The sequence below is a fragment of the Bubalus kerabau genome, chromosome 1 (assembly GCF_029407905.1).
Source record: "Bubalus kerabau isolate K-KA32 ecotype Philippines breed swamp buffalo chromosome 1, PCC_UOA_SB_1v2, whole genome shotgun sequence".
Taxonomy (NCBI): domain Eukaryota; kingdom Metazoa; phylum Chordata; class Mammalia; order Artiodactyla; family Bovidae; genus Bubalus; species Bubalus kerabau.
In genome coordinates this window covers 230,300,708-230,326,885 of record NC_073624.1, presented here as the reverse complement: position 1 = coordinate 230,326,885, position 26,178 = coordinate 230,300,708, and the positions used below count along the sequence as shown (strand labels likewise).

The following is a 26,178-nucleotide window of genomic DNA, read 5'->3' as shown; positions in this document are numbered from 1 at the left end:
CTCACTGTGTGACCTCGGCCATTCCTTGCTCTGTCTGAGCTGGGGATGGGGCATCCCAGTTTCCTTCTGGAGACTAGCAGCTCCTTTCAGAACCACAGGCCTCCCTGGACTGCCTCCAGAAGTCTGGGGCTGTGGCTGCCAGTGGGGAGAGGAACAGCGACGTGGGGCAGCTCTGACTCATGGGCCCAGCCGCCAACTCAGGGGCAGCTGAGCCACCCCCAGGGAAACCCCCTGCCCCACCTCCCCTGCTGCAGGGCCTAGGGGTCCTGGCCTTGGAGCCCATGACCCCATCTCCCCTGGCTGTGGTAGGAGATGAGTGAGCCACACCCGGATCTGCCCTGTAAAGAGAATAAACAGCCACATTCCAGATGGGGATTATCCTTGTCTTTGGGAAAGCCTCTATCTGGAGGTCAGGGGACCTCGGTCCCTTCACCTCAAGCCTGCTCCTTATGGGGTCTTGGGTGGGTTAGCCCAGAAGTAGATGGAGCTAAGACGCCACGGAGAGAGGGGAGGAGGACACAGTGCTGGTGCCGCTTGCTGAAGCGCTCCTCTGCCAGGGATGTCCTGTTGCTGCACCATCTTCCCGTTTGCCTTCACATCCACCCGTATTACAAGGGGATACCAGTTCAGGAGAGGTTGTGGGGACTTGCCTAGGGTTGTCAGGTTGGTACAGCAGGGAGGTGATGGGTGCCTGGGCCTGGCCGAAACCTGGGTCAGCTCTCAGGAGGGGCGAAGGGAAGCCTGGGTCCCAGCCCCTGTCTCCTGACTCCAGACCTCTGGGGCTGTGGGTCCCCAAGAGAAAGTGCTAGGGGGAAGGAAGGAGCTAAGAGACTCTGAGGGCTAGGTGGATGTAATAAACAAGCATCTGATGGGCTGGGAGCCCACACAGCCCGGTGTAGAGGGGATGTGGGAGCGGGAGGGTGAGGAAACTGTAGCTCCTGTGATTCTCCCATCCCACCACTCAGACGGGCCCATGGGAACTGGTGAGCTGGAATTTTCCTCCCAGACGATGAGCCACTTGACTATACAATTCTTCCACCACCCTATTCACAGCCAGGGTCCTTGTTCCTGGAAAAAGAGAGAAAGACTGAAAGCTTTTGCTTCCAGGGCCCTGACCCTCAGCTGATGAGGGGCCCCACAGCCCCCATTAATGTTCTTTCTTTGAATTATAGCCCTGTCTCCACAAGGTCTTTTCTATTTCAGTTTCTCATTCAGCTTCATAAACATTTAAAATTACTTTTATAGAAGCAATTATATATGCCTGCATTAAAAAGTACCCATTAGCAGATGTATAACACAGAAAGAGACCCATGAGACCCTGGCTCTGTCTTGGTCCCTCATCATTTAGAGTGGGTTCCTCTCTGTAAGCTGATGTGATGTTCACAATAAAGCTAGGCAACAAGCCAAGGGAAGACCCAGATGAAAAAGCTAAGGCTCAGAGCCATGAAGTGCTGGTCCAAGGTCACATTGGGAGGCTCATTCCTGCCAGTCTGGTGTCTTTGCTACTGCCTTCCTCAGGGAGATTCAGAGTCCAGTTTCTGGATGCAGAGGGGATAGCAGGCTGAGAAGCCACTGGATCAGGTTGCCAGCCACCCACTTGGGGTGAGGGTCTTGGAATTCCTTGAGTAGGCTCCTCCTTAGAGGGAGCTTCTGGGGCTTCTGGGCTGTGATCAGCTCCCACAGCTCAGAATACCATTAGCCATGACTGCTTCAGAGCCTGATGAAGGGGCCTAGGCCTGGGGCAGGGGGCTGGGCCTTCTCAGGATCCAGCAGGGACTCAGGGACATTACAGAAAGCAGACTATCTCCCTGTGGTCCCCTCCAACTGGCTCAGCCTCTGCCCTTCTCTCTGGGCACATTATGGCCTGTGTGTCTGGTCTTTCCAATGGCTTCTTTCCACCTGACAGGGTTGGGGCAGTTCCAGTCTCTTTCTGGTTTAGGGTTTTGTGGGTAATCACTGCAAGGAACTAGAAAGTCACAAACACGGGGAAGTAACAAAGCTTCTGGAAAATCACAGAATTCTCAAGAGTTGTTGTTCCCCTTCTGAAGGTACAAGATGGCAACTTCCATGTCTGAAAATTTTTCTTCTCCATTACTGATCTTCTTGAAGCATACTATGATCTTGTCTCTATTTGCTCAGACACCTTCGATGGCTCCCCGTGGCCCAACAAAGTCCAGACATCCTCATGTGGTCGCGAAGGTCCCTCCTGAGCTGGCTTCAGCGTCTCTCGCCTCTCCCTTGTCTGTGCTCCAAGGCCTATCTATCCCTGTGTGGGCCCCAAGCTGTCCAACCTTCCAGGAGTGTGCAAGAGCTCCCTTCTCTCCACAACCTCACCAGCACTTGCTATTGCTTGTCTTTCTGATAGTAGCCGTTCTAACAGCTGCGAGGTGATTCCTCATTGTGGTTTGGATTTGATTTCCCTGATGATTAGTGATGTTGTACATCTTTTCATAGGCCTGTTGGTAATTTGCAAAAATGTCCATTCCTCTGTCCGTGTTTTAATTGGATTATTTTGCTGTTGAGTTGAATGAGTTCCTTATGTTTGGATATTAACTCCTTAGCCGATACATATAATTTGCAAAGATTTTCTCCCACTTCACAGGTTGCCTATTCATCGTGTTGCCTGTTTCTTGTGCTGTGCAGAAGCCCTGCCTCTGCACCTCTCTGGGTGCTGCCCTCACCACCCAGGACACCCAGCTCTCTACGACTGAAAGGAAAAGTCTTGCTCTAACTTCCAGCCCAGCTCAAAGCCACCTCCCCCAAGAAGCCTTCCCAACACCCGGCTGGAAGTGGTTTCTTTGCCCGGTGCCTGGATTGATGGGCCCCATCAGTCCACTAATGTCCTTTGTGCTCTCTCATCTCCAGGCCTTTATCGTGCTGTCTCTCCTTCCTGGAACATTCCCACTCCTCTCTGCATCTCTCCCCAGCTCCTTCTCAGTTTAGGCAGACTCTTTCTTCTGCAGTGCTCCCAGGATGTCTTGCAACTCTACTGCTGTCCTGGTTCGTCTTCACCACCCGGCCGTGAGCTCCAAAGGGGAGGAACTATGCCTGCCACGCTCAGCACTCTTCCCAGGGCCAAGCAGAGAGTCAGAGTCGGTGCTTGATAAATATTTGTTGGATGCACTTCACCTGTCATTATTGTCTCACTGAATCTGAGTTAGTAACCCTTCCCGTGTTTGACAGGCCAAAAAAAAACGACCTGAGAGGCCAGGACCTGGCTGTGGTCACACAGCTATAAGTGGGGAATGTGATTCTCAGTCTGTCTGGCTCCAAAAACCAGGCCAGTCACCCTCTACCCTTGACCTTTCTGAGAGCCGCAGCCATTGCTGAAGCAGTTAGTTAAACACATGGGCTCTGGGGCTGAGTTCCTCAGTTCAAATCCGGCTCTGCCACGTGTCAGCTGTGTGACCCTGAGCAGAACACTTAGCATCCCTGAGCCTGTTTTTCCTCATCTATAACATGGAATAATTAAAGCTGTCCCCTTAGATGATTCTGAGGATCAGATGAGATGACCTGTACAGAGAGTTTAGGCTGGAGAGTCTCACAAAGGAAGTGTCTAATGAACAAGGGACTCAATAGCCCCTCTTTGTGTAATTGCTTTACTGCAGTTGTTAATGGTGCCCCTTTTGGTTTCAAAGGTTCATATTTGGATGACAAATCGAGCAACAGAGATTGATGTCAGTGTGAGCACCTGCGTTATAGTACCACTACTTGGGACAGGGAGGGACCTGCAGGTAGGAAACAGCCCTGAGCTTCTCTGTCCTGGGCCCAGAACAGGGCATGGCTGGTTTCTGAGAGTGGAGGACTCCTTTCACTCTCTTTTCATTTGTTTACGAGCTTCCCTGATAGCTTCCTCAGCTGGTAAAGAATCTGCTTGCAATTTGGGAGACCTGGGTTCGATGCCTATGTTGGGAAGATCCCCTGGAGAAGGGAAAGGCTACCCACTCCAGTATTCTGGCCTGGAGAATTCCGTGGACTGTTATAGTCCATGGGGTCACAAAGAGTCCGACATAACTTCGTGACTTTCACTTCACTGCCTGCAATGCAGGAGACCCCGGTTCAATTCCTGGGTTGGGAAGATCCCCTGGAGAAGGGAAAGGCTACCCACTCCAGGATTCTGGCCTAGAGAATTTCATGGACTGTATAGGCCCAGAACAAGTCACTGCCGGTTTCTGAGAGTGGAGGGCTCCTTTCACTCTCTGCTCGTTTGTTTATATGTTTACTCACTTATTTGTCCATCCAGCACTGACTGAGCTGCCACCACCTGCCAGGCATGGGCCAAGAACAGAGGGTGAGGAGAAACCAGGGCTGTGCTGGGGGTGGAGGGGGGCAGTCAGCAGGACATTACATCAGTAACGTCCCCCACTGAGAACAGCCCTTCACTGAGAAGTGCTGTGACCTCAGGGGGCCAGTGTAAGGCAGACAAAGGGAGGAGGGTTGAGTACAGACCAGACAGAAGAAGGATCACATTGAACAGTGAGAGAGCAGGGTGAGTTCAGGAGCTGGGAACTCGGGCTTCAATCCTGCAGGGAGAGCAGGTGGAGAGAGCAGAGGCGCTAAGGCCAGCTGTGGGCAGATTGCAAAGGCCACTGAAAGCCCTGCTAGAGCAAGGACCTGACCTGCACCTCTGGGCTGGAATAGTGGATGGGAACAAATACCCTTGGTAGCCTAAGGCAGACACTAGAACTCTTTCCATCCTCAGTCTTGATGGGAGTCAAGTGTCCTGATGATGGTCCCTGTGTCCTGGCTTGGGCCTCTCCTCTCCCTGGTGGGGAAACTGACTGCATGGACTGGGGCTGGGGTTGAGTGGTCAGGAATGTGGAGGCTGAGCTCTCATTGCCATGGAGTCTAGAGGTGCCAGGACCCCAGAGCCAGGCAGGGGAGACCCTTAGCATGTGCAGGAGTGTGATAGGCCCACACAGTTGCTTCAGGATTTCCTAACATTTGGGCTGACATGCAAATCCTTTGCAAAGTTCCTCTGCCACAGGAAGCAGTGATGTCAGTCTGGAATCCCTGTTCATCACCCTCCTAGCAGCATCACTGCAGCTTCCCCAGCCAGGGGTCACCCCTACATCACCCGCACTGTGCCCTACAGTGAGCCCAGGGCACCTGCATTCATGGGTGGTCAGCACCCTCACAGTCAAGAAAGACCCAGGGTTGCATTGTGCTTTGTGGTGGTCATCAGCAAAGTCTCTGCAGCCAGCTTGGTCACCTGCTGGCTCTGAGACCTGGGGCAAGTGCCAACCTTTCTGAGCTTTGCCCTCCTCATCTGCAAAATAGGGATAATTAATAGAACCCGCCTCCTGGTTGAGAGGATTAAATGAGATAAATATGCCAAGAGCCCAGCATGGTACCTGGCATGTAAACAACACGTGAAAAATGTTAGGCCTCCAAATGCCATATTTCTAGGAGGGCGTAGTGCCTTCCTACTCGTAGAGCTTTGGAACACAGCTTTCATTCACAGATTCATACATCCCTCAAACATCTAAAGTCAGTGGATCAGAATGTTCAGGTATACCACAGGCTCAGGAGGCAGAAACACCCTAACCAGCTGTGTGATCTCAAGAAAGTGACTTAACTACTCTGAGTCTTGGGGTAAAAGCCACACCTACCTGTAAGTGTGGCCTGCAAGTGAGGAAAGAACTGAGATGGGGGTGAGCCCAGAGGGCTTGTGATGCATAGGAAGGGCAGGAGGCCCCTTCGAGATAGTTCAAGCTGTCGGATTTTCCAGGTGGACAGCAGTAATAGGACACACAGCTGAGCAGCTTCCTCTGATCTCTGGGACAGGGACACGCTCTGCTGAGGCCACCCCTCTGGTCCACTGTTGACTTCCACTACCCACCCGGGCTAGACCCATCTCTTCTCCACCTCTACACCCTCCACCAGGGACGGGTCTCTGCCAGTCCCAGTCAGGGACTCTGAGAATTGCATGGAATCTGAGCACCCTACCCCAAGACCAGAGACAAACTTCTCCTACATCTTAGAGATTCTCAGGTTTCCACAATGCCATTCGTGAGCTTTCAAGGGCAGTGGCCTCAGACATTAGTAAGCATCAGAATTCCCTAGAGAGTCTGTTTCCTGTGCAGGTTCCTCCCATTTCTAATTCTGCAGGCTTGGGATGGCCCTGGAATCTGCTTTTTAACAGATCCCCTTGTGATTCTGACTTCCCTGGTGGCTCAGAGGTTAAAGCGTTTGCCTGCAATGCGGGAGACGTGGGTTAGATCCCTGGGTCGGGAAGATCCCCTGGAGAAGGAAATGGCAACCCACTCCAGTATTCTTGCCTGGAAAATCCCATGGACGGAGGAGCCTGGCGGGCTGCAGTCCACGGGGTCGCAAAGAGTCAGACACGACTGAGTGACTTCACTTTCACTTTCACTTTCACTTGTGATTCTGAGGCTAGGGTTCCTGGACTGTATGTAGTTGGAGGTCCCCTGTCTGCTCGCTCCCAGGAAGAACCATGGCCTGTAGCATAAAGCTTAAGCTCCCGGCCACCTGCTCAGGGACTCTTTGCTCTTGGACGTCATCCCTTCCTACCTCTACTTCTGCACCCCTCCTCTGGCCTGCTGTGGGGAACTCTGACTTTTTGTCCCCTCCGTCCTCATGCCAGTCAGTCTCCTGAATTTCCTTTCTGCCTGAATGACTCCTCCTAGGACCAGCTCCAAAGCCACTGCTCACGAAGCCCTCAAAGACTCTCCATCCTGTCCCCTCATGACATCTGACTGTGCCCCTATCACCACATGATGGGGCTCCCTCCAACTGGGTGGGACACGAAAATATTAATGTCACATTGGTGACCCTGCATATTGTTGAAGAGGGTGAGGCTGACCAGATGTGCTGGGAGACCAGGTCCCAGGAGGACCTCTAAGGGACCAAAGTGCTTGACTTGGAGACATGGTGCATCTGGGGGCCCAGGGGAGGGCACACGTTCCTGGAGGCCTATCAGGGAACAGGGAACAGAGGTACCTGGGGGTCCTGAGTACAGAACCAGGAGCAACAGGGGGTTCCCAAGGAGACAGTTCTGTTCCCTGATAGGAAGCACATGCTGCAGCTTTCTAAGGACTGGAGGCGCGCAGGTGGCCTGCCAGGAATGCTGTGATTGTATGCGGAGTGGTGTGAGTGGATTAACTTGATAGCAGGGAGCAGGAGTCTGGGCCTGAGACTCTGAGAATCCCAATTCTCGCTCCAACTCTTTCCTAAAGTCTGTGTGTCCTGAGATAAGTCACTTACTCTCTCTGACCCTTCTTTTTCTTATCTGGTGGAGATACTATGCAACACGCTGAGTCCCTGTGGCCCAAGTGTGTATGAGAAAATGGAAATGAAAGTGCCCTGCAGACAATGAGTGGCTCAGCCTACCTCAGCAAGGTACAAAACCCAGAAGCCAGAAATGAAAACACCAACAAATTTACAACATACAAAGCTTCTGTGTAAACGTCTGTGTAAATAGAGAGCAAAATAGAAAGCTGAAAGAGATGTGGTAGACTGGTAGATAATATTTTCAACATATCTGATAATAGGGTTAATAGACATAATACAGAATGTAAATAGTGTCAACAAATCAATAAATGATAAGAAACAGGACATGGATCAAGGATATGTGCAGAAGCAATCCCAAAAGCCAAAATACATGTCAAAAAAGTTCATTTCACAATCAACCATGGAAATGTATATTAAAATCTCAGTGAAATAACATTTTATTTTTCCTATCAGGTTGGGAACATTTTTAAAGATCAGTACTAGCCTTCCTCAGTGATCAATGCAAAGAAATAGAAGAAAACAACAGAATGGGAAAGACTAGAGATCTCTTCAAGAAAATTAGAGATACCAAGGGAACATTTCATGCAAAGATGGGCTAAATAAAGGACAGAAATGGTATGGACCTAACAGAAGCAGAAGATATTAAGAAGAGATGGCAAGAATATACAGAAGAACTGTACAAAAAAGATCTTCATGACCCAGATAATCATGATGGTGTGATCACTCACCTAGAGCCAGATATCCTGGAATGTGAAGTCAAGTGGGCCTTAGAAAGCATCACTACGAACAAAGCTAGTGGAGGTGATGGAATTCCAGTGGAGCTATTTCAAATCCTGAAAGATGACGCTGTGAAAGTGCTGCACTCAATATGCCAGCAAATTTGGAAAACTCAGCAGTGGCCACAGGACTGGAAAAGGTCAGTTTTCATTACAATCCCAAAGAAAGGCAATACCAAAGAATGCTCAAAGTGAAGTCGCTCAGTCGTGTCCTACTCTTTGTGACCCCGTGAATTATAGCCTACCAGGCTCCTCCATCCATGGGATTTTCCAGGCAAGAATACTGGAGTGGGTTGCCATTTCTTTCTCCAGGGGATCTTCCCAACCCAGGGATCAAACCCAGGTCTTCCACATTGTAGGCAGACGCTTTACTGTCTGAGCCACCAGGGTTTCAAGAATGCTCAAATTACTGCACAATTGTACTCATCTCACACTCTAGTAAAGTAATGCTCAAAATTCTCCAAGCCAGGCTTCAGCAATACGTGAACCGTGAACTTCCAGATGTTCAAGCTGGTTTTAGAAAAGGCAGAGGAACCAGAGATCAAATTGCCAACATCCGCTGGATCATCGAAAAAGCAAGAGAGTTCCAGAAAAACATCTATTTCTGCTTTATTGACTATGCCAAAGCCTTTGACTGTGTGGGTCACAATAAACTGTGTAAAATTCTGAAAGAGATGGGAATACCAGACCACCTGACCTGCCTCTTGAGAAATCTGTATGCAGGTCAGGAAGCAACAGTTAGAACTGGACATGGAACAACAGACTGGTTCCAAATAGGAAAAGGAATACGTCAAAGCTGTATATTGTCACCCTGCTTATTTAACTTATATGCAGAGTACATCATGAGAAATGCTGGACAGGAAGAAGCACAAGCTGGAATCAAGATTGCCGGGAGAAATATCAATAACCTCAGATATGCAGATGATACCACCCTTATGGCAGAAAGTGAAGAGGAACTAAAAAGCCTCTTGATAAAGGTGAACGAGGACAGTGAAAAAGTTGGCTTAAAGCTCAACATTCAGAAAACGAAGATCATGACATCTGGTCCCATCACTTCATGGGAAATAGATGGGGAAACAGTGGAAACAGTGTCAGACTTTATTTTTTGGGGCTCCAAAATCACTGCAGATGGTGACTGCAGCCATGAAATTAAAAGACACTTACTCCTTGGAAGAAAAGTTATGACCAACCTAGATAGCATATTCAAGAGCAGAGACATTACTTTGCCAATAAAGGTCCGTCTAGTCAAGGCTATGGTTTTTCCAGTGATAATGTATGGATGTGAGAGTTGGACTGTGAAGAAAGCTGAGTGCTGAAGAATTGATGCTTTTGAACTGCGGTGTTGGAGAAGACTCTTGAGAGTCCCTTGGACTGCAAGGAGATCCAACCAGTCCATTCTGAAGGAGATCAGCCCTGGGATTTCTTTGGAAGGAATGATGCTAAAGCTGAAACTCCAGTACTTTGGCCACCTCATGCGAAGAGTTGACTCATTGGAAAAGACTCTGATGCTGGGAGGGATTGGGGGCAGGAGGAGAAGGGGATGACAGAGGATGAGATGGCTGGATGGCATCACTGACTCGATGGACGTGAGTCTGAGTGAACTTCGGGAGTTGGTGATGGATAGGGAGGCCTGGTGTGCTGCAATTCATGGGGTCGCAAAGAGTTGGACACGACTGAGGGACTGAACTGAACTGAACTGAATAGCCAACGTTAGCAAGAATGTAGTGAAGCTAGGTTTCCCCGCACACTTTTGGTGGGAATGCACACTTATACAGCCTCTTTTGGAGGGCAATTGAACAGTACCTGCACATTTAACTGTACCTACTTTCAGACCCAGCAATCCATCCTCTAGGAATGGATTCAGCAAAAGTGTTGTCACACATGCACAATGATTCACATGCTCAGATGATCACTGTGACAGAGAAAAATCAAGTAAGTAAAGTGTCCATTCAGTACAGGAATGGTAAAAAATTATGGGATATTCACATCATGAATACAAGAAAGCAATTTAAAAACCAAGGAGGTAGGTGTCTATGTATCCTGCATATAAATTAAATAAGCAGGGTATACAGCCTTGACATACTCCTTTCCCAATTTGGAACCAGTCCATTGTTCCATGTCTGTTTCTAACTGTTGCTTCTTGACCTGCATACAGATTTCTCAAGAGGCAGGTCAGGTGGTCTGGTATTCCCATCTCTTTCAGAATTTTCCACAGTTTATTGTGATCCACACAGTCAAAGGCTTTGGCATAGTCAATAAAGCAGAAATAGATGTTTTTCTGGAACTCTCTTGCTTTTTCGATGATCCAGCAGATGTTGGCAATTTGAACTCTGGTTCCTCTGCCTTTTCTAAAACCAGCTTGAACATCAGGAAGTTCATGGTTCACGTATTGTTCAAGCCTGCCTTGGAAAATTTTGAGCATTTCTTTACTAGCGTGTGAGATGAGTGCAATTGTGCGGTAGTTTGAGCATTCTTTGGCATTGCCTTTCTTTGGGATCGGAATGAAAACTGACCTTTTCCAGTCCTGTGGCCACTGATGAGTTTTCCAAATTTGCTGACATATTGAGTGCAGCACTTTCACAGCATCATCTTTCAGGATTTGAAATAGCTCAATGGTGATGGAATTCCATCACCTCCAGTAGCTTTGTTCCTAGTCATGCTTCCTAAGGCCCATTTGACTTGACATTCCAAGGATGTCTGCCTCTAGGTGAGTGATCACACCATTGTGATTATGTGGGTCGTGAAGATCTTTTTTGTACAGTTCTTCTCTGTATTCTTGCCACCTCTTCTTAATATCTTCTGCTTCTGTTAGGTCCATACCATTTCTGTCCTTTATCGAGCCCATCTTTGCATGAAATTTTCCCTTGGTATCTCTAATTTTGTTCAAGAGATCTCCAGTCTTTCTCATTCTATTGTTTTCCTCTATTTCTTTGCATTGATCACTGAGGAAGGCTTTCTTATCTCTCTTTGCTATTCTTTGGAACTCTGCATTCAAATGGGTATATCTTTCCTTTTCTCCTTTGCCTTTAGCTTCTCTTATTTTCTCAGCTATTTGTAAGGGCTCCTCAGACAGCCATTTTGCTTTTTTACATTTCTTTTTCTTGGGGATGGTCTTGATCCCTGTCTCCTGTACAATGTCATGAACCTCTATCCATAGTTCATCAGGTACTCTATCAGATCTAGTCCCTTAAATCTATTTTTCACTTCCACTGTATAATCATAAGGGGTTTGATTTAGGTCATACCTGAATGTTCTAGTGGTTCTCCCTACCCTCTTAAGTTTAAGTCTGAATTTGGCAATAAGGAGTTCATGATCTGAGCCACAGTCAGCTCCCGGTCTTGTTTTTGTTGACTGTATAGAGCTTCTCCATCTTTGGCTGCAAAGAGTAGAATCAATCTGATTTCAGTATTGACCATCTGGTGATGTCCATGTGTAGAGTCTTCTCTTGTGTTGTTGGAAGAGGGTGTTTGCTATGACCAGTGCGTTCTCTTGGCAAAACTCTATTAGCATTTGCCCTGCTTCATTCTGTACTCCAAGGCCAAATTTGCCTGTTACTCCAGGTGTTTCTTGACTTCCTACTTTTGCATTCCAGTCCCCTATAATGAAAAGGACATCTTGTTTGGGTGTTAGTTCTAGAAGGTCTTGTATGTCTTCATAGAACCATTCAACTTCAGCTTCTTCAGTATTACTGGTCGGGGCATAGACTTGGATTACTGTGATATTGCATGGTTTGCCTTGGAAATAACAGAGATCATTCTGTCGTTTTTGAGATGGAATCTAAGTACTGTATTTTGGACTCTTTTGTTGACTATGATGGCTACTCCATTTCTTCTAAGGGATTCTTGCCCACAGTAGTAGATATAATGGTCATCTAAATTAAATTCACCCATTCCAGTCTATTTTAGTTTGCTGATTCCTAAAATGTCGATGTTCACTCTTGCCATCTCCTGTTTGACCACTTCCAATTTACCTTGATTCATGGACCTAACAGTCCAAATTCCTATGCATTATTGCTCTTTACAGCATCAGACCTTGCTTCCATCACCAGTCACATCCACAAATGAGTGTTGTTTTTGCTTTGACTTTGTCTCTTCATTCTTTCTGGAGTTATTTCTCCACTGATCTCCAGTAGCATATTGGCACCTACCGACCTGGGGAGTTCATCTTTCAGTGTCCTATCTTTTTGCCTTTTCATACTGTTCATGGGGTTGTCAAGGCAAGAAAACTGAAGTGGTTTGCCATTCCCTTCTCCAGTGGACCTCATTTTGTCAGAACTCTCCACCATGACCAGTCTGTCTTGGGTGGCCCTACACAGCATGACTCATATTTTCATTGAGTTAGACAAGGCTGTGATCCATGTGATTAGATTGGTTACTTTTGTGTGATTGTGGTTTCAGTCTGCCTGCCCTCTGATGCCCTCTCCCAGCACCTACCGTCTTACTGTGGTTTCTCTGACCTTGGACATGGGTTTCTCTCCTCTCGGACACTCCAGTGCCACGCAGCCACTGCTCACCACTGCAGCCTTGTAATGCTTTAAGTGTCTGTAGGATTGGTGGTGATGTCCACTCTTTGATTCTTGACATTTGTAATTTGTGCCTTTTTTTTCTTGGATATTTTATCCTTTTTTTTTTTTTTTGCAATGAAATAGCTTTTGGCTTTACTGAATTTTCTCTAACATTTTCTGGGTTTCATTCATTTCTGTTGTTATCTTTCCTTCCTTATAGTTACTATGAATTTAAGTATTCTTTCTCTAGTTTCTTATGTAGAAACTCAGATCACTGATTATGTTTTCATCCCATTAAAACAATTTTCTAATTTCCCATGTAATTTCTTCTTTGACTCAAGGCTTGTAAGTGTGTTGTTCAATTTCCACATATTTCAATTTTCCAGTTATCTTCCTGTTAATGATTTCAAGTTTAAATTATTAAACTTGCACAAGAATTGTGCAAGTTATTGTGCAATATTTGTATGATTTAGATATTTAAACTTTGTATGCTTTTTAAGTTTTTAATGATTTTTCATATAGATAAGGTATGGTACATCTAGGTGAATGTTCCATGTATCTGTAAGAATGTGTATTCTGCTGCTAAGTGGAGAATTCTATTAATATCAGTTAGGTCAAGTTGGTGTATAGTTTGGGTCAGGCTTTCTGTATTCTTACTGACTTCCTATTAATACTTGTATGGTCTGTTAGTGAGAGAGAAACGTCACCACAGATTTTCTGTCTCTTCCAGTTCTATCAGTTTTGTTTCATGTATTTTGAATGTCTATTCTAAGGTGCATATACATTTAGAATTATTGTCTGCTTTAGTAATTGACTCATTTGTGATGTTGTTCAGTATTCCTAGAAATATACCTTGTTCTGATGTCTATTTGTCTGATGTTAATATAGCACTCCAGCTTTTTTTTTTTTTGACTACTGCTTACATGGAATATCTTTTTGCATTCTTTTACTTTTATCCTACCCTTGTCTTTTTGTTTAAAGTGGTTTTCTTTTTTTAAATATTATTGATGTATAGTTGATTTACAGTGTTGTCTTAGTTTCAGGTGTTCAGCAAAGTGATTCAGATATATGTGTGTATGTATGTATACATAGATATCAGAGAAGGCAATGGCACCCACTCCAGTTCTCTTGCCTGGGAAATTCCATGGACGGAGGAGCCTGGTAGGCTGCAGTCCATGGGGTCGCTAAGAGTCGGGCACGACTGAGCGGCTTCACTTTCACTTTTCACTTTCATGCATTGAAGAAGGAAATGGCAACCCTCTCCAGTGTTCTTGCCTGGAGAATCCCAGGACGGGGGAGCCTGGTGGGCTTCCATCTATGGGGTCGCACAGAGTTGGACGTGACTGACGCTACTTAGCAGCAGCAGCATACATATATATATATATATTCTTTTTCAGATCCTTTTCATTATAGGTTATTATAAGATATTAAGTGCAGTTCCTTGTGCTATACAGTATGTCCTTTCCATTTGAATATTTTGTATATAGTAGTGGGTTTATGTTAATCTAAAATTCCTAATTTATCCCTCCCTTTCCCCTTTGGTAACCATAAATTTGCTTTCTATGCCTATGAATCTGTTTCCTTTTATAATTAAGTTCATTTATATAACTTTTGCAGATTTTATATATAAGTGATGTCATGTGGTATTTGTCTTTCTCTTTCTGACTTCATATAGAACGATAATCCCTAGGGCCATCCATGTTGCTGCCGATGACATTATTTCATTCTTTTTTATGGCTGAGTTACATATATACATATAGATAGTTAGATAGGTGTGTATTCTTAATGAAACCAGTCCTGATCACCTTGTTGGAACAGATGGGTAAAGGAGAGACAAGGGAGCAGAAAACAGGAAAATTCACCCCAGAAGAACATCCCTGTGTCTGGCCTATAGGAAGTTTATACAGCTGGGCACATTTTCATTCTTTCTCACTGAGAATTTTAACCCTCTTTTGCATGAGCCAAACAAGCAGGGTGTTAGCATCGAATGGCTTTTAAGTGTGTCTGTGTCCATAAAGGAAAGTTTGCCTTGAGGAACAAAGATTGTGGTGGTGCTAAGGCCACGAGCCATGTGGGGTCTTAAACCGAATGTTTCTACTTGGAAATTTCCCAGATGCCAAGATGAGCTTGTTTTTGATGTCTGCTGGGGAGGTAAAATGTTGTGGTCATCTACCAGGAAGATTAAGCCCCTACGTGCTCAGAAAGGGAGGGAGGGCTTGAGTATTTCAAACTGTATGTTCCTGAATTCCCCTCTCAAAGTCAGCCCTGACTGAGTCTCAGACAGCTCCTTCCTCACTTTGGTTTCTTCAAGGGGATACAGCTACCTCCTTCACCTGCCTCCTCATGGGGGAAGTTTTCCAGGTAGTGAGACAGTCTGGACTCTCCTAGGCTCCCCTGCAATGGGAAGTCTGCCCTCAGCACTCAGGGAAACTCTTAGGAGCCTCTGACCACACTGGCTACAGTCTCAGAACTGCCAGGACGGATTCCTGGGCAGCTGGGCAGCACCCATGACCTGTAGATAAGTGGGCCCAGGTGCTGCCTATAAAGAAGCAAGTATGCTCAGAGCCTCGAATGGCAGGTCCTGGGGCTTCCCTTCCTTTCCCATGAACGCAGGGGTTTCTTAGGTGCAGCCAACTTTGCAGGGTCTCGCAGTATCATGATGGGCCCAATCCGTAAGTGCTGGGGAGAAGCAGCAGGCATTTGGTGAAGATAGTTGTTACAGGCTCTTCTGGGGTTTTTCTGGCCAAGAAGTAAATTATCTTGAGCACCACAGTGGAGGAAACCCGGTCAGCCAACTGCAGAGCCCAGTCTCTCTAAGGGCTTGGTTTTCTTCAGTGGATAAACACCTGGCTGTTCTATATCAGCTCCAGAGTAGGTAGGTACAGGACTCTGCTTGGAGTTGAGGTGCTGACATGGCGGGAGGTGGAGTTCTGTGGGTGGGTTGGTGGGGGGCGGTTCAGAGGAGGGAGATAAGCCCACATTGCAGCCAGAGGCTAGGGCTGGGGCTGGGGCAGCACCAAGCAGTCACGGAGACCCCAGTGGCTGTGCCAAGTGACTGGCAGAGTAGGGGAGTAGGCAGAAGGGAGGAAACTTTGCAAGTGTGACCCAGCTAAATACTCTGGATTGAGAAAAAGAAATGGAGGAAGCAAGATGAAGGTCAGAGGGAAGGCTCCTGCATGCAAAGTGGGTAACTCTTCGCCCTCTACCTCTTACCCTCCTTTTGGTTGTATGATTTTCTTCTTTTGTTAAAGCAGTGCCTGCTTCAGAGCTGGCTGGGGGCTAGGCCCATCCACTTCCTGGGGTGCGTGCCTCTCCCTGGTGTCCCTTCCCCCTCCCATGTGCCCGCTGTTCAGTGGTGTATATTTCTTCTGCCAGACGTGGGGCACATGCCCCAAGGGACAGGATCCTCTCCTTAGTCACCTTAGCTCCTGGAGCTCTTCATGAGGAGCTGGGGGAGGGGGAGGCACAGGAAATGGGAACTGAGCTGAAGCAGGGGCTGAAACTGGGCTGGGTGAGGGTGCTCCTGGCTCCACAGCCTTCTTCGGGTTCTAGCTGCTGCTCCCAGGCAAAGGTATGGTCTCCCCTGCCCTGCGTGTGGGCCCCATGGTGTGAGGCTGTGTCTGTGTGTTCTACACAAAGGGACTTGCCGTTTCCCTTCGTAAACTACATTTGATGTGGATTAAAGCAGTATAAGGGCTTCCCCAGTGGCTTCCTGAAATGCAGGACCTGTAGGAGACTTGGGTTTGATCCCTGGGTCAGGAAGATCCTCTGGAGGAGGGCATGACAGCCCACTCCAGTATTCTTGCCTGGAGAATCCCACTGGCAGAGGAGCCTGGAGGGCTACAGTCCATGGGGCCAAAAAAGTCAGACATGACTGAAGCAACTCAGCACACACTCAGTTTGTCCCAGGGCCTACTGTGCCTCAGGCAAGGCAACACCCGTTAAGACAAATTCCCTCAGGTCTAGAAGATCAAGATCCACCCAGGGTGTTTGTGTGCCCTTCCCAGTTTCTACCTCTGATCTACTTAATTGAAGGAAAAAACTCACACTTAAAGGGCAGCTCTCTCTGTATGCCTGTATATTCACTTTTGGGGAAGAGATCTACTAAGAGAATTAAATGATTTTCTACTTTTCAGGAGAAAGTAGGCATTGAAGAACTTCCAGGTCTATGCTATGCCCTGTACACTGTGATGTTAGAATCAGGACACAAGCCTCAACCAGAAGTCCTTGAACAAACTCAACAAAAGGTTCAGAGTGGATGTATGGGCTGACGGGAGGCCAGGAAGGGCCAAGAGGGCTGACCCAGGAGAAGTTAAACTCTGCAGCTGCCAAGGCTCCAAATGTAAAGCAATGAAGTGAAGTGAAGTGAAGTGAAGTCACTCAGTCATGTCCGACTCTTTGGGACTCCATGGACTGTAGCCCACCAGGCTCCTCCGTCCATGGGATTTTCCAGGCAAGAGTACTGGAGTGGGTTGTCATTTCCTTCTCCACAGAGGATCCTCCTGACTCGAAGACCAGGTCTTGGTCTTTGGGAGACCTGGATCGAACCCAGGTCTCCCGCACTGTAGGCAGACGCTTTACCGTCTGAGCCACCAATTGGCATGGGAAGGAAGATACAAAGCCTCTGATAACCTTTCTTAAACGTCTGTTAATATGACCCTGTGAATCCCCATAGAACACTCCAATTCTACTGATACAAAAACCTGGAGCCAGAAATTATTGTTTGCACAGGATTTGAAACCGTAGACGATGTGTATCTGGTTCTGTCAAATCCTTACACTTACTTACAACTTTATCTGGAAACTTTTGCTGGCTTATATTTCTGTCCTTGTTGAATTATAGGAGATATATCTACAGAGATAGTTATATTCTAGATGCTTAACACTTGTATATATTTTGCAAATGATTTCTGCCATGTTATGTTTTCGTTCTCTTGATGGTGTTCTTTGCACCAAAATGTTTGTGATGAAGTCTAATTCATTTTTTGGTTGCTTGTGGTTTTGGTTGCATAGCTATGAAATCACTTAGTCATATGCTTTCTTCTAAGAGTTTTATAGTTTTGCCTCTTATAGTTTGGCCTTCGATCCATGTTGAGTTAATTTTTGTATATGGTATGACATAAGGATCTGACTTCATTCTTTTGTATGTAGATATTCAGTTCTCTTAACACCATTTGTTGAAAAGACTGCTTTTCCCCATTGAATGGTCTTGACATCCTTGTTGATAATCAGCTGGCTGTAGATGTGAAGGTTTTTTTTACCTGAATTATAAAGTTTATTCCATTGATCTCTGAATCTGTTCTTATGCCAGTACCACACTGTTTTCATTTCATTAGCTTTGTAGTAAGTTGTACAATTTAAAATTGTGACTCCAATTTCATCTTTATTTGTTATTTTTTCGAGATTGATTTGGCTATTCAGCATCCCTTAAGATTCCATATGAATTTAAGAATCATCTTTTCCACTTCTGTAATAAAGGACACCGGGGTTTTGATACTGAATTTACTAATCACTTTGGAGGTATTGTCGTCTTGACAGTATTAAATCTTCCGTTATGTGAACCCAGATGTCTTTAAATTCATTTAGTGTTCTTAATTTCTTGCAGCCGTGTTATGTGGTTTTCAGTGTTTATGTCTTGCATCTCTTTGGTTAAATTGGTTCCCAAATATGTTACTCATTTTGATGCTATTGAAAAACAATTATTCTTAAATTTTTCTTTTCAGGTTGTTCACTGCTTGTGTGTAGAAATACACTTGAGTTTTGTATGTTGGTCTTGTATCCTGTGACTTTGCTGAATATATTTATTAGGTCTGTGGGATAGTAGATCCTTTAGGGTTTATCTATATATAGGATTATGTCATCTGTGAATAGAGAAAGTTTTACTTCTTCCTTTTAATTTGGGCACCTTTTTTTTTTTTTTTCCATGATCGCTTGACTAGGACCCCTAATACAATGTTGAATAGAAGAGGTATAAGCAGGTGTCCTTGCCTTGTTCCCAGTGTAAGGGTGTGGTGGGGGAGGGAGTTTTCAGTCTTTTATCATTGAATTACCTGTGTGGTTTTTTTTTGTAATATATGCCCTAATTATGTGAAGGATGTTCATTTTAATTCCTAGACTTTTGGATGTTTTATTATGAAAGCATGCTAGATTTGTTAAGGGCTTTTTTTCTGCATCAGTTGAGTAAATCATGTGAGAGTCTGTTGTTGTTCCATTGATGTGGTGGAATCAGTTGATTTTCATGTGTTGAACCATCTTTGAATTTCTGAGATAAAGCCCACTTGGTCATAGTGTGGCTCTTTATTTTAATATGCTGTCATCATTTTAATATGCTGTTAGATTTGGTTTGCTAGTATTTTGTTGAGTATGTTTGCATCTCTTTTTCTAAGGTATATTGGTCTGTAGTTTTCTTGTGAAGTCCTTGTCTGATGTTGGGATCGAGATAACGCTGGCCTCCTGGAATGAGTTGAGAAGTGTTCCCTCATCTTCTATTTTTTTTTTTTTTTTTAATGAGTTCAAGAAGGATACAGGTTAATTCCTTAAATGTTTGAAATAACTCACCAGTGAAACCATCTGGTCCTGGACTTGTCCTTGTTGGTAGGTATCTGATGATTGATTCAATCTCTTTGCTAGTATGGTTCTGGTCAGAATTTCTAGTTCTTAATCAGTTTCAGTTGGTATCCATGATTGCAAAAGGCACAAAGCACTTTGCTAAAACATTAAGATTGGGTGAGTGAGCGATAGTCACTTAGTCATGTCCCACTCTTTGCAACCCCATAGACTGTTGCTTGCAGGCTCCTTTGTCCATGGAATTCTCCAGGGAAGAATATTGGACTGCCATTTGCTTCTCCAGGGGATCTTCCTGACCCGGGGATTGAACACAGGTCTCCTGCATTACAGCCAGATTATAAAATTTGTATATCTAGGTGGATGGAAAGAACGTCTGGATAGACAGAAATAACAGGGCAAACAGCTTCCTCTGATCTCTGGGACAGGGACACATTCAGCTGAGGTGGCCTAGGCCACCCCTCAGGGCCACTGTGACCTCCAACTCCTTGACCAGCCACATCCCTTCTCTACCTCAACACCCTCCACCAGGGTGTTGAGGTCCAAGTCAGGGACTTTGTTTGAGTTACATGGAGCTGAGCACCCTGTCCTGAGACCAGACACAAAATTCTACATCTTAGAGATTCTTGGGTTTCCTCAAGACCATCTGTAAACCTTGGAGGACAGTGGCCTCAGACATAAGTAAGCATCAGAATCTCCTAGAAAGCCTATTTCTTGTGCAGATTTGTACTTTGGGTCTGAAATGGCCCTGATTTGCATTTCAACAAGTCACCCTGTGACTCAGAGGCTGGGGCTCCTGGACTGTATGTAGTTGGAAGTCCCCTGTCTGCCAGCTCCCAGGAAGAACCGTGGCCTGTAGCATAAAGCCTAAGCTCCCGGCCACCTGCTCAGGGACTCTCTGCTCTTGGACGTCACCCCTTCCTACCCCTACTTCTGCACCCCTCCTCTGGCCTGCCATGAGGAACTCTGACTTTTTGTCCCCTATGCCCTCATGCCAGTCAGTCTCCTGAATTTCCTTTCTGCCTGAATGACTGCTCCAAGGACCAGCTCCAAAGCCACTGCTCACGAAGCCCTCAAAGACTCTCCATCCTGTCCCCTCATGACATCTGACTGTGTTCCTGTCACCACACAAAGGGGCTCCCTCCAACTGGGTGGGACATGAAAATATTAATGTCACATTGGTGACCCTGCATATTGTTGAAGATCTGATGAGGGTGAGACTGACCAGATGTGCTGGGAGACCAGGTCCCACGAGGACCGCTAAGGGACCAAAGAGCTTGACCTGGAGACACGGTGCTTCTGGGGGCTCAGGGGAGGTCCCACATCCCTGGAGGCCTGTCAGAGCACAGGGAACAGAGGTATCTGGGGGTCGTGACAGATGCTTATCACGACTGATGGGTGCCCTGAGGGAAGCACATGCTATAACTTTCTAACAATAGACATGCAGGTGACCTACCAGGAATGCTGGGAGTGCGTGAGGAGTGGTATTATCCATTGACCCCAGCTGTCAGGAGTGGCAGCCTGGCCCTGAGACTCAGAGAATCCTAATTCCGGCTCTGTTTTCCCCAAAGTCGCTGTGTGACCTGAGATAAGTCACTTACCCTCTCTGACCCTTCTTTTTCTTGTCTCTGGTGGAGATACTAAGTACCACACTGAGTCCCTGTGGCCCAGGGCTGCATGAGAAAATGGAAATGAAAGTGCCCTGTAGACAATTAGTGGCTCAGCCTTCCTCAGCAAGATACAAAACCCAGAAACCAGAAATGAAAACACCAACACACTTGACAACGTAAAAAGTAAAACGTTGGTGTAAACAGAGATAGCAAAAAAGAAAGTTGAAAGAGACATGGTAGCCTGGTAGAGAATATTCAGCATATCTGATAATAGGGTTAATAGACATAATACAGAATATAAATAGTGTCAACAAATCAATAAAAGACAAGTAACAAATGGAAAAATTGGCCAAGAATATCTATAGAAGAAATCCAAACAACCAATATACATGTCAAAAATTTTTTTTTCTCGTTTCTCCATCAACCTAGAAATGCACATTAAAATCTCAATGAAATAACATTTTTCTATCAGACTGGGAATATTTTTAAAGATCAGTAATAGCCAACGTCAGCAAAAAAGCAGCGAAGCTGGGTTTCCCCACACACTGTTGGCGGGAATGCACATTTGCACGCCTTTTTTGGAGGGCAGTTGAACACCACCTCCACATTGTACTGTACTTAACGCTGCTGCTGCTGCTGCTAAGTCGCTTCAGTCGTGTCCGACTCTGATCCCATAGACGGCAGCCCACCAGGCTCCGCCGTCCTTGGGATTCTCCGGGAAAGAACACTGGAGTGGGATGCCATTTCCTTCTCCAATGCATGAAAGTGAAAAGTGAAAGTGAAGTCGCTCAGTCGTGTCTGACTCTTAGTGACCCATGGACTGCAGCCTACCAGGCTCCTCCATCCATGGGATTTTCCAGGCAAGAGTACTGGAGTGGGGTGCCATTGACTTCTCCCTAGGACCCAGCAATCCCACCTCTAGGAATGGATCCCGCTCAGATGATGTCACATGCATGATGATTCAGGCACTCTGATGTTCACTGCAGCATTGTTTGGAGAAAAATCAGTTAACTAAAGTGTCCATCCAGTAGAGGAATGGTGAAAAAAAGGAATATTCACATCATGAATATGATAAGGGAATTAAAAAAACAAGGAGGTGGTCTCTAGGTACTGACATGGAAAGACTTCTGAGATATATGGTTAAGTGATAAAACCCAAGCACCTAACCTAATAAATAGCATATGAGACTATTTTTTTTAAACCACAAACTCTGGTTGAATGGATGGATGAATGGACACATGGATGAGCCTGCATCTGCACAGACCCACATCAGGAAGGGTGTACCTTGTCCACAATTCAAACCAGTGGCTGTTGCTGGGAAAGAGGCTTGCTTGGGAGAAGGGTGTGGGGGTACTTCCATTCTGGGGAGAGTAGATCCCTCTTTCTGTGAGACTATGTTATGGTGAGTGCTGTGGGAGCAAAGAGGACTATAGAACAGTGGTGGGAAGGGATTCCTGGCTGTGCTGCTCTCTGCCTGCTCCTGTAACTGCTGGTTGTTGACTAGCAGGTCTGCTAATTGCTTTGCTGTTCATTTTCTAAATCCTCTTTTTTTTTTTTTTTGTTTCTTCCCTGCCTCTGCATGGCAAAACCCAACCCTCCCCAGCCTTGGCACTTATCCCAGCTCAATACATTATTAGTTAGGTTTTCTTGTACCACATTCAAGCAAACAAACCCCCACATCTCACAATAAAAATTAAAAACAAAAAAAAACAAAAAAAAAAACACACAACATGTCTTTCTCTCTCCTCTCCACCTTGTGCAGCTGATCTGGTGGCCTTAGTAGATCAGTAGGGATCACTCATGCATCCACAGGACAACTGGGGGTTCTGCTCCAGGCTGGGTTTAGCAGAGATACCTTAGGTGGTGCAGCCTTGCTTTACATGTTCTTCTTCCTCCTCTTAGGAGCAACAGGCCTGCTCAGTAATATTAGAAGCATCTTCTTGTCTTTCCAGAGATTTGTCCATTCTCTCTAGCTTGTTGATGTGCCTCGAGCGTTTCATAGCATTCCCTTATTATTCTTTTAGTGTCTAGAGGCACTGTAGCCCCTGGCATAGTGTAGGCCCTCCCTCAGCTCCTGAGAAGCCGCCTAGAGCAAATTTGTGTAGACAGTCAGCTGTTGGGTTCCTATTCCCTGCTCTGGCTCTCCAGGCTCCTCAGTGCTCATTTTAATTTTGAGAGAAGAAACAGCTCCTACCTCAGATGTCTTTGCGGTGAGTAACCTTGCTAAAATGCACCTGTGCCTACATCGCCTAATGACCCCACATTGTTGGTTAGAGTTCTACCCCAAGGGAGACAACATAGAAGGTTAAAGCCACTGACTTATGCAAAGGATCCATCAGTTTCAAGTTCCAGACCCTGGGTTGGATCCCCGTCTTTGCATTGGTCCCCATCTGACTGTTTTCTTTGTTAGGACTGGCTAATTGAGATTGGTGTTTGGATGACTGTAGCAAATGGCAACCCACTCCAGTATTCTTGCCTAGAGAATCCTGTGGATAGAGGAGCCTGGTGGGCTGCTATCCTTAGGGTCACACAGAGTCGACACAACTGAAGCCACTTAGCATGCATGCATGCATTGGAGAAGGAAATGGCAACCCACTCCAGTATTCTTGCCTGGAGAATCCCAGGGACAGAGGAGCTTGGTGGGCTGCCTTTATGGGGTCGCACAGAGTCGGACACGACTGAAGCAACTTAGCAGCAGCAGTAGCAGCAAACTTTCTTAAACCTGATTTTAATGGGGGTCCTCTGATTTCAGGGGATAAACCCATTGCTCCCTGGCTAAGCTTGCCTTACAGAGATGTCAGGAGTTTTCACCTGTGTTTAATATGATTGTCGGAGGTATTGATATAGGTGTGTATTCTTAACGAAACCAGCCCTGATCACCTCATTGGGACAAGCGGGTAAAGGAGAAATGAGGGAGCAAAAAACAGGAAAATTCACCCCAGAAGAACATCCCTGTGTCTGGCCTATAGGAAGTTTATATAGCTGGGCACATTTTCATTCTTCCTCACTGAGAATTTTAACCCTCTTTTGCATGAGCCAAACAAGCAGAGCATTAGCATCGAATGGCTTTTAAGTGTGTCTGTATCCATAAAGGAAAGTTTGCCTTGAGGAACAAAGATTGTGGTGGTGCTAAGGCCACGAGCCATGTGGGGTCTTAGACTGAATGTTTCCTACTTGGAAATTTCCCAGATGCCAAGATGAGCTTGTTTTTGATGTCTGCTGGGGAGGTAAAATGTTGTGGTCATCTACCAGGAATATTAAGCCCCTACGTGCTCAGAAAGGGAGGGAGGGCTTGAGTATTTCAAACTGTATGCTCCTGAATTCCCCTCTCAAAGTCAGCCCTGACTGAGTCTCAGACAGCTCCTTCCTCACTTTGGTTTCTTCAAGGGGATACAGCTACCTCCTTCACCTGCCTCCTCCTGGGGGAAGTTTTCCAGGTAGTGAGACAGAGTCTGGACTCTCCTAGGCTCCCCTGCAATGGGAAGCCTGCCCACAGCACTCGGGGAAACTCTCAGGAGCCTCTGACCACACTGGCTACAGTCTCAGAACTGCCAGGATAGATTCATTGGTGGCCAGGCAGCACCCATGATTTGAGGCTACAGTTCCGACAGCCCTCCTCCTTAAAAGAACCTTCGAATGCAATCTGGTCATCTTTGAGACTGCCCATTCTCCTCTGTGGCTTCTTTAGGGAATTCATACAGCTAAGCTGGACTTCCCTGGTGGCTCAAACGGTAAAGCGTCTGCCTACAGTGCAGGAGACCTGGCTTGAATCCCTGGGTCAGGAAGATCTGGAAAAGGAAATGGCAACCCACTCCAGTACTCTTGGCTGGAAAATCCCATGGATGGAGGAGCCTGGTAGGCTACAGTCCATGGGGTCACAAAGAGTCGGACACGACTGAGCGACTTCGCTTTCACTTTGATTTCACTACTACATTTGCTTGCTGCTTTCCAGAAAGCATGCTAGGAGATGAAACTGGATCTTAAATCCTCAAGTTCTTGTTTTCTCTCTCACGCTTCTTGAGGCTATCTGAGTTTCCTCTGCTTTTATGGGGGAGTGAGGGAAGGCCATTTCAAGCCTGGAGACTTGAAACCCACAGACTGTTTGCAGCTTTCAGATTTGAAACCTGGGATATTGACTAAGCCTTTGACTTAGGGGTTGCTTGTTCTCATGCTCTCTGTAAATGTGCATTCTCAGGGGCCAGCTAACCCCTCAGAAGCAGCACTAAGGTGGAGAGCAGTTGAGGGGCAAGTGCTGCCTATAAAAAAGCAGGTGCTGCCTATAAAGGAACAGAGTGCTCAGAGCCACAGATGTGTCAAGTCCTGGGGTGCGGGGGTCCAGCCCCGGCTGATCCAGGGTATTCGAAGGAGAGATGGCATAGGCGACCTATTTATTTATAAATATTTATCAAAGATATAAAGAGTAATACAATGAGGATAGCTCAGTAGGAAAATTCAGTGGAGAAAAGAGGCTGAGTAGCTTGGTTTATGCGGGAGACCAATAAAACTTCAAGACAAGAAGTTTGCACCACTTACGTAGGCCGCAGGCGTCCTTCCGTTCTCCCAAAGGAGAGGAGACACTGAGGCCTCCCCAGTCGGATCTTAGAAGCCCAGGCATAATTAGCAAGCATGGCGGGTTCCGCGCTCCAGATAGAGACTTAGCCAGAATTTGAGAGAGAGAGCGACATGGGGAGACCAAGTTTCGGTGAACAAGGCCCGCACTTTATTTTCCAAAGTAGTTTTTATACCTAAAGTTTTGCTAGAGGATAATGGGGGAAGGGGTGGAGACATGCAAGGACAGCAGTTCCTGGTTCTAATCGAAGCCAGGCTTTCAAACATATCATATGCAAAAGTTCAGGTGAATTACATCATCTTCTGGCCCGGAGGCCTGTTAACATTTTAAGAAACTTATCTTTCTCTAAAGGTGATTATTCCAAAGTCAGGCACCAGCCTCCAAAAAAGCATTGGACAAAGCTGCATTCCTATAGGGCAAAGGTGAGGTGGGCTCAATCAAGAAAAGAATTAACTCAAGTGTCCAAGGTTACAAACATTGAGGCTACTACTTACATTTCTATACACCCATTATATCAATCAATACACTGCCAAGGACACAGTAGGTACGGAGTATGGAGACTTAGCAGCAAACATTGGCCCAACAAGTGAAAAACCCTTCACCAATACAATTTCTAATCAATCTTTTAACTACTCAAAGGAATCTGTGTTTAGACAGTTTAGAACATCTCCTGCCTCTCACAGTTGGGGGGCTCTGAACAATCACATGTGGCCGGAAAAACCTATTCAGGCAGGCTAGAGGATTTCCAAAGGAGTTTTTAGGTTGAAACACTGTCACACCCAGGAATTATTAACTGGAGCTGTAAGCTAACTCTTTTTTCAGAGGGAGGTAGTAGGGGACAGCCCCCGTAAAGTCAGAGGTGTAGGTGAGAGCACAAAGCCGAAAGTAGGCAGACTCTGGT

The 26,178-nt window shown here is 46.1% G+C and overlaps 1 protein-coding gene and 2 long non-coding RNA genes across 6 annotated transcripts in view; 1 reads left to right on the top strand and 2 right to left on the bottom strand.

Moving 5' to 3' along the window:
- Positions 1 to 832: 832 nt before the first annotated feature.
- LOC129635446 (uncharacterized) lies at positions 833 to 26,178 on the bottom strand. Its single transcript, XR_008706306.1, has 2 exons — positions 25,241 to 26,178; positions 833 to 1,068 (listed from the first exon to the last, which is right to left on the bottom strand). It is a non-coding gene; the product is annotated as an uncharacterized LOC129635446 (long non-coding RNA).
- Positions 14,371 to 26,178, top strand: part of CSF1R (colony stimulating factor 1 receptor) — a 76,314-nt gene continuing 64,506 nt past the window's right edge. For 2 of the 4 annotated variants that reach the window (XM_055558399.1, XM_055558371.1), the window contains exon 1: positions 14,371 to 15,409. The gene's annotated coding sequence lies outside the window, so the exon portion shown is untranslated. Of the gene's footprint in view, positions 15,410 to 15,733; positions 16,106 to 22,799; positions 22,918 to 26,178 lie in introns of those variants that run through there. The other 2 variants (XM_055558391.1, XM_055558380.1) reach the window with 2 other exon arrangements.
- Positions 17,398 to 22,568, bottom strand: LOC129635454 (uncharacterized). The gene is made up of 2 exons (XR_008706313.1): positions 22,461 to 22,568; positions 17,398 to 19,419 (listed from the first exon to the last, which is right to left on the bottom strand). It is a non-coding gene; the product is annotated as an uncharacterized LOC129635454 (long non-coding RNA).